Source organism: Mesoplodon bidens, assembly GCF_964165515.1.
Source record: "Mesoplodon bidens genome assembly, chromosome: 1".
Lineage (NCBI taxonomy): Eukaryota > Metazoa > Chordata > Mammalia > Artiodactyla > Ziphiidae > Mesoplodon > Mesoplodon bidens.
Window position 1 is genome coordinate 94,183,797 of NC_138176.1, and position 15,413 is coordinate 94,199,209.

At 35.2% G+C, this 15,413-nt stretch overlaps 1 long non-coding RNA gene across 1 annotated transcript; it reads left to right on the forward strand.

Annotated features, from left to right (window-relative positions):
* The first annotated feature begins 12,422 nt into the window (after window positions 1-12,422).
* Window positions 12,423-15,119, forward strand: LOC308607730. The gene is made up of 2 exons (XR_014014035.1): window positions 12,423-13,419; window positions 14,851-15,119. It is a non-coding gene; the product is annotated as an uncharacterized lncRNA (long non-coding RNA).
* The last annotated feature ends 294 nt before the right edge of the window (window positions 15,120-15,413 follow it).

A 15,413-nucleotide genomic window follows, 5' to 3' on the forward strand; every position in this document is an offset into this window, starting at 1 on the left:
CACACATTTTATTCTAATATGTAAAATTGACATGTTCCTCAATTGGTGGACAATAAGGTTGTGTCCCTAGATTTTTTTTAATAAATTTATTTATGTATTTATCTTTGGCTGGATTGGGTCTTCATTGCTGCATGTGGGCTTTCTCTGGTTGTGGCGAGGGGTGGGCTCTACTCTTCACTGTGGTGCACGAGCTTCTCATTGCAGTGGCTTCTCTTGTGGCAGAGCACAGGCTCTAGGCATGTGGATGTCAGTAGCTGCAGCATGCGCGGGCTCAGTAGTTGTGGTGCACGGGATTAGTTGCTCTCCACCATGTGGGATCTTCCCTGACCAGGGATTGAACCCGTGTCCCCTGCATTGGCAGGTGGATTCTTAACCACTGCTCCACCAGGGAAGTCCTTCAGTAGATTTTTAAACCATGTATATTTTACAAATATTTTTTAATGATAAAATTGCTTTAAAAAAAACTCTAGGCCTCCGCTCTAGAGCCCACGAGCCACAACTACTGAAGCCTGTGGGCCTAGAGTCCATGCTCCACAACAAGAGAATCCACCGCAATGAGAAGCCTGTGCACCGCAATGAAGAGTAGCCCCTGCTCGCTGCAGCTAGAGAAATCCCGCGCACAGCAACAAAGACCAAATGCAGCCAAAAATAAAATAAATAAAATACATAAATTAAAAAAAAAAACTACTGAAAGGCTTATAGGACTGAATACAATATACCTTTGGCCCATTATTCCTCCCTCCGGTCTTGTTCCATGGGCAACTGCTTTCACCAGTTTTAGCTGCCTTTTCTAGTTTTCATATTTAAAATAGTTGGTGTGTGTTTTGGTAATTCTTTTTAATCATTAAGAAAAGACACAGTAGAACATGTATCTCTTTTTTCTAATAGAAATACATTCAGACATAAACTTTTTGTTGTCAAGGATATCTCAGTCAAAGAGTGTGTGCTAAGAAGGTCAAGATTAAAGGTTTGATGTACATGTTGGCCAGTTATTCTCTGTGTGGTCCATGACTGTAGATTACAACCCTAACTTTTGTCATGACAGTTTTTCACATGTGTATTCTTTCGGTTTGAAACTTCTCAGAAGCAAGGAAAAAACCAGAAGTCTGTTGTAAAATTGCTGACAGTGGTAGAAATATAGGACTTAGGAGCTGAAATAATGACCTGTCTATAAAAAGTGTAACACTCTATTGAGGAGTTCTCTTCCAGCTCTAGAAACAAAATTCTTAACAAAGGACCATACCCACTGTATGGACAGTGGCCTTATCACTGGAGTTTACAAAGAATTGCTCACTCTATTAGGATGGCTTGTTTTACTTTGTTTTGTTATTTAAATTTTGGAGCAAGGGGAAATAAAAAGTGGTTCAAGATCTCTTGGCTATTTTATTTAAGAAAAAGTCATGAAAGACTTTTTGAATTACGGACATTTGCATTATTGATCTTACATTGTAAAATATTTCCAAGACTGTTATTTAAAAGTGGTAGTGAGTAGAAAAATTTATAAAGACTAAGGGTTAGCAATTTAAAAAAGTAAAAGGTAGGAAAGAAGATAATTTTTTTTAATGGTAAGAGAATAATTTGTTACCGGTCATTTGTTTCCCTCAGAACCATGCCCAGATATAGCCCTATGTTTTTTAAAAATATTATTTTATTGTGGTAAGAACAAAAAACATGAGATCTACTCTCTTAAATTTTTAAGTGTATAATATGTTATTGTTGACTCTAGGTACAGTGTTGTACTGCAGACCCCTAGAGCTTATTCATTTTTCTAAACTAAAACTTTATGCTTATTGATTAGTAATTCACCATTTCACATTCCTCCCACCCCTGGATTTTACTCTTTGATTCTATGAAGTTGACTATTTTAGATTCTTCATGTAAATGGAATCATACTACGTTTGTCTTTCTGTGACTGGCTTATTATTTCACTTAGCATAATGTCCTCAAGATTCATTCATTTTGTAACATATTGCAGAATTTCTTTCTTTTTAAAAGTCTGAATAGTATTTTACTGTATGTATATACTACATTTTCTTTATTCATTCATGGCGGGGAATAATCTTAAGAGAAATAGCAAGACGTACTAAAGATTGACTTATCTGTTGAATTTTCTTAGATCAGCACTGTCCAATAGAAATTTCTGTGATGTTGGAAAATGTGCTGCATATGCTCTGCCCCAAATGGTAGCCACTAGCCACACGAAATGTGGCTATTGAAACTGAGAAACTAGATTTTAACTTTATTTAATTTTAATTAATTCAAATTTAAGTTTAAATTGCCAGGTGTGGCTAATAGCTACAGTATTGAACAGTGAAGTTCTAGAGAAAGTATCACATAGACAGAGGTATGACATCTTCTCTTTTCTTTTCTTTTTATTATTTTTTAATAAGTGACAGAGTGACATTCAAACCTACTCTGGCTCTAGAACTCATTTTTTAAAATTAATTTGTTTATTTTTGGCTGCCTTAGGTCTTCCTTGCTGCGCGTGGGTTTTCTCTAGTTGCGGTGAGCAGGGGCTACTCTTCGTTGCAGTGCACGGGCTTCTCATTGCGGTGGCTTCTCTTGTTGTGGAGCAGGGCTCTAGGCGCATGGGCTTCAGTAGTTGTGGCACGAGGGCTCAGTAGTTGTGGCTTGCAGGCTCTAGAGTGCAGGCTCAGTAGTTGTGGCACAAGGGCTTAGTTGCTCCATGGCATGTGGGATCTTCCTGGAGCAGGGACGGAATCCATGTCCCCTGCAGTGGCAGGCGGATTCTTAACCACTGCTCCACCAGGAAAGTCCCCTCTTTTATTTTAAATGTAATTGTGTTTTTTGATCTTTAATGTGTTTGAGAAGACATGAATATAGCTAGCATTCCAATTGTGAAAGTAGAAAGGAGAGAAAAGTTATAAAAGGACTGTTTTAAAAAACCGATCTATGTATTGTTTGAGAACTACTTAGAATAAAACATGCTGCTGGTTTAATACCATTAAATTACATATATATGTGCATATAAATATATAAAATATGATAAAAATAAAAATTTAACATATTCACACTAAGCTACATAATATAAAGCTACCTAATATATATACTGCTAATTTAATACCATTAAATTGTGTGTTTATATACTTATGTTAAAGATATATGATATATATTATATCTGACAAAAAAGAATATATGTACTAAAATCAACTCTAGAAGATGTAGGTATCATAATATTAATGAAAATTAAGGGTAATTTGAAATTTTGGTGGTCTTATGCACATTTATGCTATCTACCAATAAAGAAGAATTCAGAGTAATTAAGATAGAGGAAAAAACAAGTGAGAGTGATGGAGGGAAAGACCCATTAAAACAACTTGAGTCTCTTGCAAGACAGGGTACTGCTTGATAAAGTGTGAAGAGAGGATAGAAGAAGGAACAAAACAATTCTTGAAATCTGTCCTTTTGAGTATTTTAAGTTAGGATGAACCAGAATAGATAGAAGCCTTCTTTCATTAATGAGAATTTAATTGTTTCGTGCAATGTTCCAATAATGAAAATACGTTAATTGACAATTGATATTCTTATAAAGTAAGACTAAAAGGATTGAGATAGAATTTTCTACAAGGTAAATGATGAACATTGGAGTCAAATGGACATGGGTACAAACTCCGAGCCAGCTCTCTTGCTTAGTTGCTGTGTGACTTTGGATGAGTGACCTAACCTTTCTGACACTCAGTTTCCTTTATCTGTGAATTGGAGAGAATAAAAACAATCACTTCAAAGGTTTTTAGAGATGATGAAATGAGACAATGAATGTCAGGCAGTATATTAAAAGTTTAATACATAGAATAAGCCTTCAAAATGTAGTTAATATTAACTATTGATGAAAATGTTAAAAGAAATATAAATTAGAAGAAACAGAGCATTGCAAATTCCATGTGGTGCATTTCAAGTATGGTGATGAAAATATAACTTAGCAAATACTTTTGAAAAAGAGATACTATCCAAATACAGCTGAATGGAGGTATGGAAAATTCCTGAGGGAAAAGTGTGAAATTTATGAATTTGAAGTAAGGAGGTTACTAGAGAACATGTGAAAATTTTATTATAATTTAAAATCTCAGGAGGAAGGTTATGGAAATGGAGAAAATGGTGCTTTAAAAAAAGAAGATTTATGGAGTGGGAAGGAAGCCTGAGTTGATAGGAAGTAGAAATGGAGAAAGTGCTTGGTTGTAGAATGCACACATGTTTTTAGGCTTTCTGGGAACAAGGCAAGGAAAATAATCCATCGTGATCACCGAGGTCCTACATATAAAAGGGATAAACTCCATAAAAGACATATCTGAAGGCTTTTATCATACACTAAAATATCCCAGTAATGAAAGAAGAAATTTTTAAGAAGTGGCAGGAAATCAGAAATCGATAAGACACATGTATGCTTTATATCTACTATATAAAGTGCTTTCTCCTAATTCATCTCCATAGTGTTCTCTTAAACCTTCTTGTTTGATTTCCAATAGGAAAACTCTACACTTGCAGCTCCTTTTTCTTATATGTGTTTATTTCTCAGAATCTTGTATTTTGGTTTTTGTGTGTTGAAGTTATCTTGGTCAACAGATTTAATGGAATTTTCTCATTCTTCCTGATTTCTATGCAGCATGTGACATTGATGATCATTTCTTTCTTCTTGAGATTCTTTTCAGACTCCTCCTATTCTCTGATTAGTCCTTTCTGATCTCATTATTTTCTTTTTTTCTGGCCCTCCAAATATGTCTTCTCTTTGTTTCTGCTGTTAGGTCTCTTGTTTTTACATCCCCACTGTTACCATCTGATCCTCTTCCATGCCTTCAACCTTAATTTCTGTTCAGATTTCTCAAACATCTATATAACTGGGCCTAAGTTTTCTCCAGAGCGTTAGTCCTACATTCCTAGTAATGTTTACTGCGTATCTGCATCTGGGTATCTTGACAGCAACTCAGACTTAACATTACTGAAACTAACTTATCAATTTCCAGGTCTTGGTTGTGCACCTCTATCTAAAGTTGCACCATTATTTTCTAAATCAGGCAGACAAGAAACTTCTGCCATCTTTGATTGTTCCATCTCTCTTGCCTGTTATATACAACCAGTTGCCATGCCTTGTAACTTTGCGGAGTTTTGCTATGCAGCGGTCTGTGAAGTAGTGTGAATGACCACTGAATGGAATTACTATATATTGAACCAAACGTAACAAATAGTGATTAGAAGGTCCATTAGAACCCTAGGCATTCCCTGATAGTAGGTCAGTCATGTGAGGGAATGAGTATTGGAAATAAAACCTGGCTGGACCGTTAAAGTAGGCAGTTATGGAAGATGGAGAGAGCAAAGGGCCATGGGCCCAGGAAACTAGGCATTCACATAATCTCCAACCTCTTGACGAATGCAGTGCTTGAGCCATGCCTCTCAGAACAGGTTCCTCTGCAAAGCTTTGTTACAGTTCTGTGAATAGCAATGTCTCTGTAAACATCTCTGAATATCCTAACAGATTCTCAGTGCTATTTGGATATGAATAGGACGAGAGAAAAACATTTAGTTAAAAATTACAGATATGATTTCTTTAATTTTCTTTTTTTTTTTCCCACTATAGAACATTTGAAAGGAAGTGATTTGAAGCACAAGCTGGGCCTTTGTGATTGGCCCAAATAAAGTATAGTGTAGTGTTGTATTTTGTCACCTTCCTGCTTTTAATAAATAGAGGCTACATTTTGTCAGCTGTTTTCCTAAACCACACTACCTGGCATCTCAGGGTTACATTTTGGTCATTTGTTTTTTTTTGAACTCCCTTCCCTTCTCCAATGGGTTGATAACAATATAGCAATGACCATTTATGAAGTATCTTCTTTTTTTTAAGTAAAGCAAATGGATTTTTGCATCTTGCCTTACTGACAAGTTTGCAAATTACCAATCTTTGCTCTTTTTCCTCCCTCCCAATTTTTCATGGTGGTAATTAAGGACTGTAAATTTCACTTTATCATTTGTGTTAGGAATAGTAGCATAAATCATAGTAATAACACCGTTCATTTCAGTAATGCCAGTCTGCCTGCAAATCACTTGCAAATTTGTTCCATGGATGTACCTCTATCAAATTAATCAAAAAACCACCTGCATACATTTCCTGAGCTTATTTCGAATGCTTAGTAACAGTGAGGAAGAAAGACCATTGCTGACCTTCGCATTTTTATTTGTGAGCTCTGAATGGCTCGTGCATACGTTTTCATTTTGAACCCTGGCTAACATCTAACTGAGCTTTTTATGTAATGCTTTTTTTTTTTAAACACAGGTTGGGATTTGTGCCCCAAATAACATACCTGCCAGATCATCCTACTGTGGTTCATACGTAGTAATAATAATGTTTGATTGGCCATAAAATTGTATTCCATTTAAGAATTTGTGAGAAGTAATACTTTTCTGCTGAAAAAGGATTTTTCAAGTGAGCATAATTGTTTTCAACGTTGGGAAGTTAGGCAACAGTCACTTATGCTTGTCCCCTGTACCCAGGAAGGTGATACCAACGTGTTATTCTGAATATGGAGGAAAAAAGAGAATCTTTCCTTATGTGTTTTCCTTATGTTCCTGCTTATGCTTTCTGGACAATAGCTAAGACAACTCCAGTTCAGGTGAGGCTGGCTCCAGTGCACTGTTTATATAACATGTTGAGTTCTATCCTGGATATAGTGTCTTCTTTGGGGGAACTTCCCGATGTACAATATTCACGTCCGGCTTACTTCTTACTTATTGATCCTACCCTAAGAGGAGAAAGGGGAATTTAAATTTAGTAATGGCTTAATATTAGTCTTACCCTGAATCAAAAATTCTTAGAGGAAAAAACACAGGTTATTTATTTTAATTTTACATTTGGAATTACGAAGATGAGACAAAATCCAGTTCTAGAGCTCAGATAATAAAAATATAATAATAAACATGATATATAACTTTATATTTTTATGTATACTTTCCTTCGATTTCTGTTTCTGATATATAAACTTGGTTTTGAGAAGTTATTACCTGTATGTGGACTCAGTATTTCAGTGAGTTTTCATCGTAGAGTCTTTAAGTTCAGCATAAGAAATCAGACATAAGTATAGGGGTCTTAACTTTCATAAACAGCTTGCTTTTGCATCTAATTAAAAAGATAATGACAAGTTTCCTTTAAATTCTTAGTAGCTATAGTATTTAGTTTTAGTCTCTGTATATTTTCCACTCTAGTCTCTACTGTTTAATACTCTACATTGAAGACTTCACACTTGTGAAGTTGGAATAGTCTTTTGAGCAAATCCACTCACTATTTTTTCTATTCTCCCTGGATGAATGTGTAATTGGCAATAATTTACTTCAAAGAAACTCTTATATTAGAAAAAGAAGAGACAAAAGCAACAGATGGCCTTGAATCTTGCTATTCTCTAAAGAAATTAAAGAAATAAAGAAATAAATATTTTATTTCTATGTAGCAAAATCAGAAAGCCCAGAGTGAGTTTTATATATTTTGAAATACTGTTAAATAATTCTTTTAGTAACCATTTTATAATTTAGTTCTAGGTATATATGCAATAATTCTCATGGAGAAAAAGCTTTGGAAAGCAATGGATTAAAATATCAGGAAATTAAGTAGAGGTTTTAAAGAGTGACAGTTCTGATTATTATGGACTCTTTCATGTGTGTGGAAGAAGCTAGTCTTGAAAACATCCGAAAGCATACCCACAAAATAAATATTTTTTATCTGTAGATCCATGCATTAAAAATATATTTGTAAATGTGTTTATAAATATGTATAAGATTAAAGCATTTTTTCATTGTCTAGTGTTGCAGTAATCCACTTTGCCTAATATGAGAGAGAATACATTAAAATTAATTTAGCCACAGGGAATCTTATTAGCCTGTTGGATTTACTCTACTTATGAGACTGTAAAATATTTTAGTGTTACTTCTTGAAGATAAAAGCAATAAAATTAAATCTTGAAAGCCATCACATTTCATTTAACAATAAACCAGTGATTAACTGATAAGTTCTCAAAGATGGTGGGATAATGATCTTTCCTTCTACTCCTTTCACCTCTATTCTCTTCTAAAATAAATCATTTCCAGACTGTCAACAAGCATGAGAAATTTCTAGCTAAAGACCTTTCTCTCTTGAAGACACTGAAAAGAGGGGCTTAGAGTGAAAAGTGCCATAACTACAATAGTAAGTGCATTCTACCAAGAATAAATAAAAATTGCAAAGCCTGACAGTGAAGAGTACAGAGAGGAATTCAAGTGACTAAACCTCAAATAAAGGATTATCCTTGTTTGTGAGGAATCTATTCCAGTAAGAAATCGATCTAGGAACCTCTGCATACAAAAGCAGCTGGGCAGTTTTTTGAGCTATGGGGAAACTGCCACTGAGACCAGTAATCCTAACTGGGCAGTGACCTGCCAACAGGTCTTCAGGCCCCAGCAATAGACATCTGCCTTTGCCTTTTTCTGTACAGTTATTAGGCCCTGAGTCTGTTTATTTAGAGAGCAGCTGTTCTAACTCAATGACACTCACACTGTCATTAAAATAAATCTGGTACTATATTTTTTACAGCTCTATTAACTTTACCATTTAACTTTCTGCTTTGTAAAAGGGGAAAAATGAAAACTGAGAGCTGTGAGTATATTGTTTGTTAAGTAGATGCCAACCGGATTAAAATCCCATCAACAGTTGTAGTGGTAACTGAAACAAAGTGACAGATTTAACACTGCTGTCTATTTATGTGTCAAATAGAGTTAAATGTTTTGCTGAATTCTTAAAATGGTTTGACTCTGTAGTATCTGGCATAATCAATAGTGAAAATTGGAGCACAATTTTGTCTGAATATGTGGCAAAAGGTATGTGCACTTGAGGATCAAGAAAATTGCTACTGAAAGTGGTACGTTAAAAAATGGGTTTGATTAATGAAAACAAAGTTAGTTATTTGAATATATTTGTTAGGCAGAAATTCATTCATTCATTCATTCATTCATTCACCAGACTTTCACTGAGTACCTTTTATGGGCCTGGCACTGTGTTAGGGGCAGAGGATACAAAGTCAAATAACATGTAGTCTCTGTTCTCTTGGAGCTTTTGCTCCAGTGATATGTATCCACTTTTTCAAAATGTTTTGTTAATTTAGTTAATATTGATTGGATTTCTTAAAAACAAGTTTTCTCCAAATTTTTGGGGGTATATGTTTTCTTTATATCTACTTTAAATATCTCTGCTTCTGTTTTGGAATAAAAAAATAAAAAGAAGAGCAAAACAAAACAACAAACAACACCAAGCCATGCTACTACACTGGGAATCTACAAAATAAGAAAACCTCCTTAGCTCCGAAAGGAAGAAAAAATTTTTTTCTTCTATGTTAAAGACTATACCTTTTCTTTGAGGATGGTTCTTCAGGTTAGAAGTTCATTGATACACGAGTGCCACCTGCAAAATCTGCTACAATGTTAATAAACTAATACATTTCACATTTTTAGCTGTAGGTATACAATTTTATGGGGCATTATTAACAGGTTTAAATAAGAAGAATTTGGTCTTTATGTGAGAGCCATTACAATCCTTCCCAAATAATAAATATTACTGTTTGAAGAAAGAAAATAAGCTATTAAACTGCGTTGAAGTCATCAATGTCAACTTTCAACCTTTCTGGCTCAGGTTTACCTGTATTTAGTATTATGAGTTCTACTCTGATTGAACACCTTTGGCGTTATGTATGGGGCTTGATATATATGGGGATTCACCGGCTGATTCATTTATTCAACAAATATTTTGTGAGCATTTACCATGTACAGGGTGTTGTTCATGTGGCTGGGGTTATATGTGTGAACAAGACCGTCAGAACTCCTTCCTTCAAGGACCTCACATTCCAGGGGAAGTCTTGACTAGCAAAGAGTTCAGGTGGGGAAAATCCTAATGATTCTGTCCCACAGAATGAACTGTCTATCTTCAGGGAATGAAACACTGCAGTGTGGGACTTAATAGCTCATACATTATTCTTTTAACTGATACTTAATGTGCACCTACTGTGTGCAAGGCACTGTTCTAGGCATTGGACCTTCTCTTAATATTCAGATTTAGGAGATCTTGAATGGCTCCTAGGAATTTGTATTTTTCTAAGTACCTTATAATCATGCAATTTTTAAAAAATGACCACTTTAATCAATTCCTTTCAAATATAAATGATCTTAGCTAGGTCTGTAATAAGAACTATGTGACAGAAAATTCACAGTGGGAAGCAACAGCTAGTACACTATGATGATGCCTTCTATTATGTGTTGCTAATTGATAGAAGACTATTGTAATCTTTTTTTTTTTTTCTTGGCCACGCTATGCGGCTTGTGAGATCTTAGTTCCCTGACCAGGGATCAAACCCTGGCAGTTGAAGCACAGAGTCCTAACCACTGGACCACCAGGAAATTCTCTATTGTAATCTTAATCAGGCAAAGTTGATGGCCAAGATGGTGTTTCAGGAAGAATGTTGAAGAGCTTCACTTATTTTCTTGCTGGAATGAAAATCTATCCTAGTTACAAAGAAACTGTGCAGGAATGCCTCAGTTAGAGCCAAAGCTTTTCTCAAACAAGCGTCTCTGGTTCTACTCAAATGCTTAAAAAAGCCCTTCTGTGACATTGTAGAAATAGTCACCATAAACCTTGAAGAGATTGGCCTGCAATATTTTTGAGGACCAGATTTTAATGTGGCTCCTGAATCAGGTTTAAATTTTTTCCAATTATAAAAAACAAACAAACCATGAGCAATTCAGCAGGAAAAACAAGTAGGGTTTGAGAGGGTAGGTGGCAGACTGATGATGCTGCAGTTGGGGAATCAAGGGAGCTCTCCTTTGTGGTAACACATAAATGGCACATTGGTTCCCTCTTGCAGCTACTATATGGAATCTTTTGCTTCACCACTTAGAGCAAAATCTAAAGAATTTAGCAGCAGAATATCCAAATGTTGGGAGGTAGAGGAAGGGAAGGAGTGGGGGTGGGCGAAGGGCACAGAAATAGCTACCTCAATCTATGACAAGCACATTTACAATTTTTCTTAGGATCTTGCCTGCTGCCTAATATAACAGGAAGGTCACTTGACAGAGTCACTTTGAGAAGCAAGAAAGATGATACTGTGAATAATTAAGGATGTTAAATCAACCACAGTTATACAGTTCCCTTTGAATATACTCATTTATTCATATATTACTTGGCCTAATGCTCATTAGTCATTCCACAAATGTTAAGTGTGCTAGACAATGGGAACATGTTGGTGTACAAGGTGGGCATCCTCTTTGACCTCTTAGAATTGTACTCTTCTCAAGCAGAAGGGAATAGCAGATGGTAAATAAAAAGGTTATTCAGCTGGATAATGATTTACTGCTATAGTCTGTGTTCTAAACATAAATCAGTTTTTCTGCAGTGCTTTTAGCAAATCAAAAACGGCATCCTGTTCTTCTCTTGGTAAATGGTAAAGGGATTTAAGATGATTGCCTTAGGTGTCTGCTGTTACTCAAGAGTCTCTTTTATGAATGTAGCTAGACTATCACCTCTGTGAGGGCAAGGACTTTGTTTTGTTGACCCAATATGCCCAGTTCCTTGAAAAGTGTCTGTCACATGGCAGGAATTTAATAAATACTCGTTGAATGACAGTCCAGAGCTTGATAAAGTCAGGAATTGATTTAAGTTTCTTGATATAGAATCAAGTGGAATAAGGAGAAGATAATGGTGTTCTATTTAGATCCTAACATTTGTTGAAGCTCAGTGGGCTCAGATCTTTATAAAAATATCTTTTTTCGAAAATGACTTTTGGAAAAATGGCATCCTTATGATACACTTACCATGTTAACATGAATCAAGAAATTATAGTCATAATGGAGAACTCTTAGGAATTTCTGTTTTGAAAGTAGGTCAAGCAAGTTACTCAAGTTCGTCCTGGCAGCAGAATAGTATATTGTATTCCATTAAGTTGACAATGGACCCTTTATTTTTATAGTGCTCTTAAAAAAAAAAAAAATCTAAAAGGGAGACAACTATTGGCAGCTCTATGGAGTTACAGTAGAGCTAGTTCCAGAGCATCCCTGGATAAAATTCCTCACATGCTTTCTTCTCTAGATGCAGAATAGACTGTCAAGGGAAATGACTATGATCAGTGGAATATGTTTATCAGACACCATAGATTTTGGCTTAGTCTCTTCATAGAAGTTGTCAGTTTTCCTGTGGACAACAAGGTTACAGCAGTTCTCTGAACAGTTTTTTAAAATTGAGTTGTCTCAGTCTCTGAGGGAGAACAGAGAAGGTAAGTTGGCTCTTGACCAGCACTGGTTTTCCAAATGGGTAATTTTTAGAATGGGATTGTCAGTGATTCTGGCCAACTTCAGTTAATATTAGATTCTTCATTAGGGTTGACAGGATCTGTCTGGGAACGGGGAAGGAAGTCTACGGGGAGATAATCTAAGTAAAAAAGGAATCCAGTATTCTCTATCTGGGACATGGATTGTTTCCAAAACCTATCTCTTTTATGCCTTATATTAATAAGCACTAATGAGATGAGCCATTTAAAAAGGTAAAAATTGATGTCAGCAAAAAATTTCTAAAAACTTACAAAACTGATAAAATAGTTGTTGATGCATGAGTGAATGTGACCAATATAATAAATATGATCAGCTTCTGAAATGGTGACAAAGAATGAAGTAATTAACTCGAGCAGATAGGGGCATATGAAGTCCATTAGAAATTGTCTCTGTGATTCAGGTCAGGTTCCTTGGGCTAAGGTGGCTGCTTAACAGGTCTCCATAGTCTGGGTTTGCCTGCCAGGGATCAGCATAGATATTAACAACTACAATAAAGTTAAGGCTAATGAGCAAACAAAGCAGTTTCACTTGCTTTTCCTTAGAGCTCCAAGCATGAAGAACCAGTGTTTAGGTCAGCAGTATCATTATGCCCTTATAAAAATTAGCTGTTTGTACAAATTGAATCTGACATTTTATATGTTTTATAGAAGACCATAAATACTTTCAACTTTTTATAAATAATAAAACTGTGAATGGGTTAAACACTCAATGGCATTACTAATGGGTCTTCAACTTAGGAACCATGACTGACAAGCTTGCCTTACAAAGCAATTATATCATTTTTGTCTAATTTAAACTTTGGTTCTATTTGTTTAATGCATTAAATCTACCAATTGAAAATTATTGCTGTTTTGATTATTTCCTCCTAACTATGAAAGTAAGAGCCAAGTTCACAATTTAAAGTCAACACTACCTGGAACCGGTGGAGTGGGATTATATTTCTTCCTTGGGAATATGTTCCACCTGGTATTGATAAAATGAATTCATATGCAATTCATGGATCAGGGATTAGAAGAATTTATGAAGCCCTCTATTCAATGCCACATGAAGAGATAGAGGATGGACAAGGCCTAACTTGTAAGTATGCAAATAATTTGATTATATATTTACTTTCAGGTTTTACCTACAGTGAGTTGTGAGAGGGAGATAAGAGCTTTAACAACAACTCCTTACATTTTTATATATCCCAGAAAGATTTTCATTGCATTTCTGATAATTAGAATAAGTAGCTCTATTCACAAATAGTGAGATTTTTACCAAATTTATTTTAAAACATTTTCTGGTTTATATTTTAAGAGCTAGTTGGAACTGAAAATGCCAAGGAACAATTGTAAATTATTTAAGCTTTCTAAAATGTAGAATTAAATCTACCAAGTAACCTTTCTTGTGTATTTCTCAGCCCTCATAACTCCAACCCAAAATCCAAACATGGTTCTTTTTGCAAATATTCCCTATGTACTATATTTTGTAAATATTTGAGATTTTTGTTTTGATACCTGCTCATTTCAGATGCTACACATTTTGAGGGGAAGATAATTTAAGCATTCATCATTTTTTTCACAGTGCCTAAAACTTAAAAAACTGCACATAACATTGTTAATCAACTATACTCCAATATAAAATTAAAAAGTTAAAAAACTACACATACATGTAAAATTATAAATATCTAAGTATGTGTAACATGTATACATATATAGTTTTTTGTATTCTTTATGTATAGCACAGGTGAATTATTTTCAACATTTTTGTTTGACCTACTTTTTATACTTTAACAACTCTGTCATTTGCATCAACTCCTACATAACTGGAAATGAATCTACATAGCAGTCAACTTGAATCAGCTTCCTTCAGGCTGTACTAGGCACTGTACAGGACTGTATGATTTCTGTTTGCTTTTATGAATGACAGTAGTAACATTGCCGCTGGTAATAAAAGCTTGCATACTTTGATAATACATAGGTAAAGCTCATTTTACAGGAGTGTTGTATGACTGAAAATACTTAATTAGTATACAGTATTTCTGTGTGAGTTGAGTGAGCGTGTTTCGTAGTAATCGGGGACTCACAGAAACTACCAATAAGACATGAGAGGATACCTTTATTACTGCATGGCGAACCCTGGATTCATACCATCTTCACATGTCTTAAAATGTGAACTCAACAAACTGCTCATATAAACTTTTTTCAGTGAGATTTGAATTAAGAAAAATATATATGTATATATAATCATTAATTAGCATAGAAATAATGGTTTCTCACTCCTCAATGAATATTGTGGCAAGTTCTGTACTTGTATACATAAGAAAAATTATACATGTACATAAAAAAAGATGTACTATGTTATTATAAATATCATTTTAAAATAAAATAATAGATATATTAATGAGCAATGTTTAAAGTAATTAAAGCATGTATATGTTTTTCTTTTAAATTTTATTTAATGAATAAATAAAACCATGGCTGTGTATTGAATACTTAAAATTTGAATTTTTTTGTATGTGACCTGAAGCCATCGCCTTGAGTACTTTAAACCTTTCAACTTGAAGTGGATTATGGGAAACAACTGGGAGAAGCCAGACTCAGAGCTGTGGAAGGAGCTTTGCTGTGATCCTTTACCTTCTGACAACACAGCTTATAGCTCATAACGAAAAGCACTTAACAAATAGAACTACATGTACCACCACCTTTTGGCCTCAGTTGGACAGCTGAAGTAAAATCATTGTCTGCTACCACTGTAAATGTTCCAACAACTCGCCAGAAATAAATCATCTAATTGAACATGACTCTTCTGCTGTATCTTTTACTAATAATGTTTTTTAAAAAAATAAACGATAAGAGAAAATAATTGTTAGGGTGCTTCTTTTTTTTTTTTTTGCAGTAAGCGGGGCCTCTCACTGTTGTGGCCTCTCCCATTGCGGAGCACAGGCTCCGGACACGCAGGCTCAGCGGCCATGGCTCACGGGCCTAGCCGCTCCGCGGCATGTGGGATCTTCCCGGACTGGGGCACGAACCCGTGTCCCCTGCATCGGCAGGCAGACTCTCAACCACTACGCCACCAGGGAAGCCCTAGGG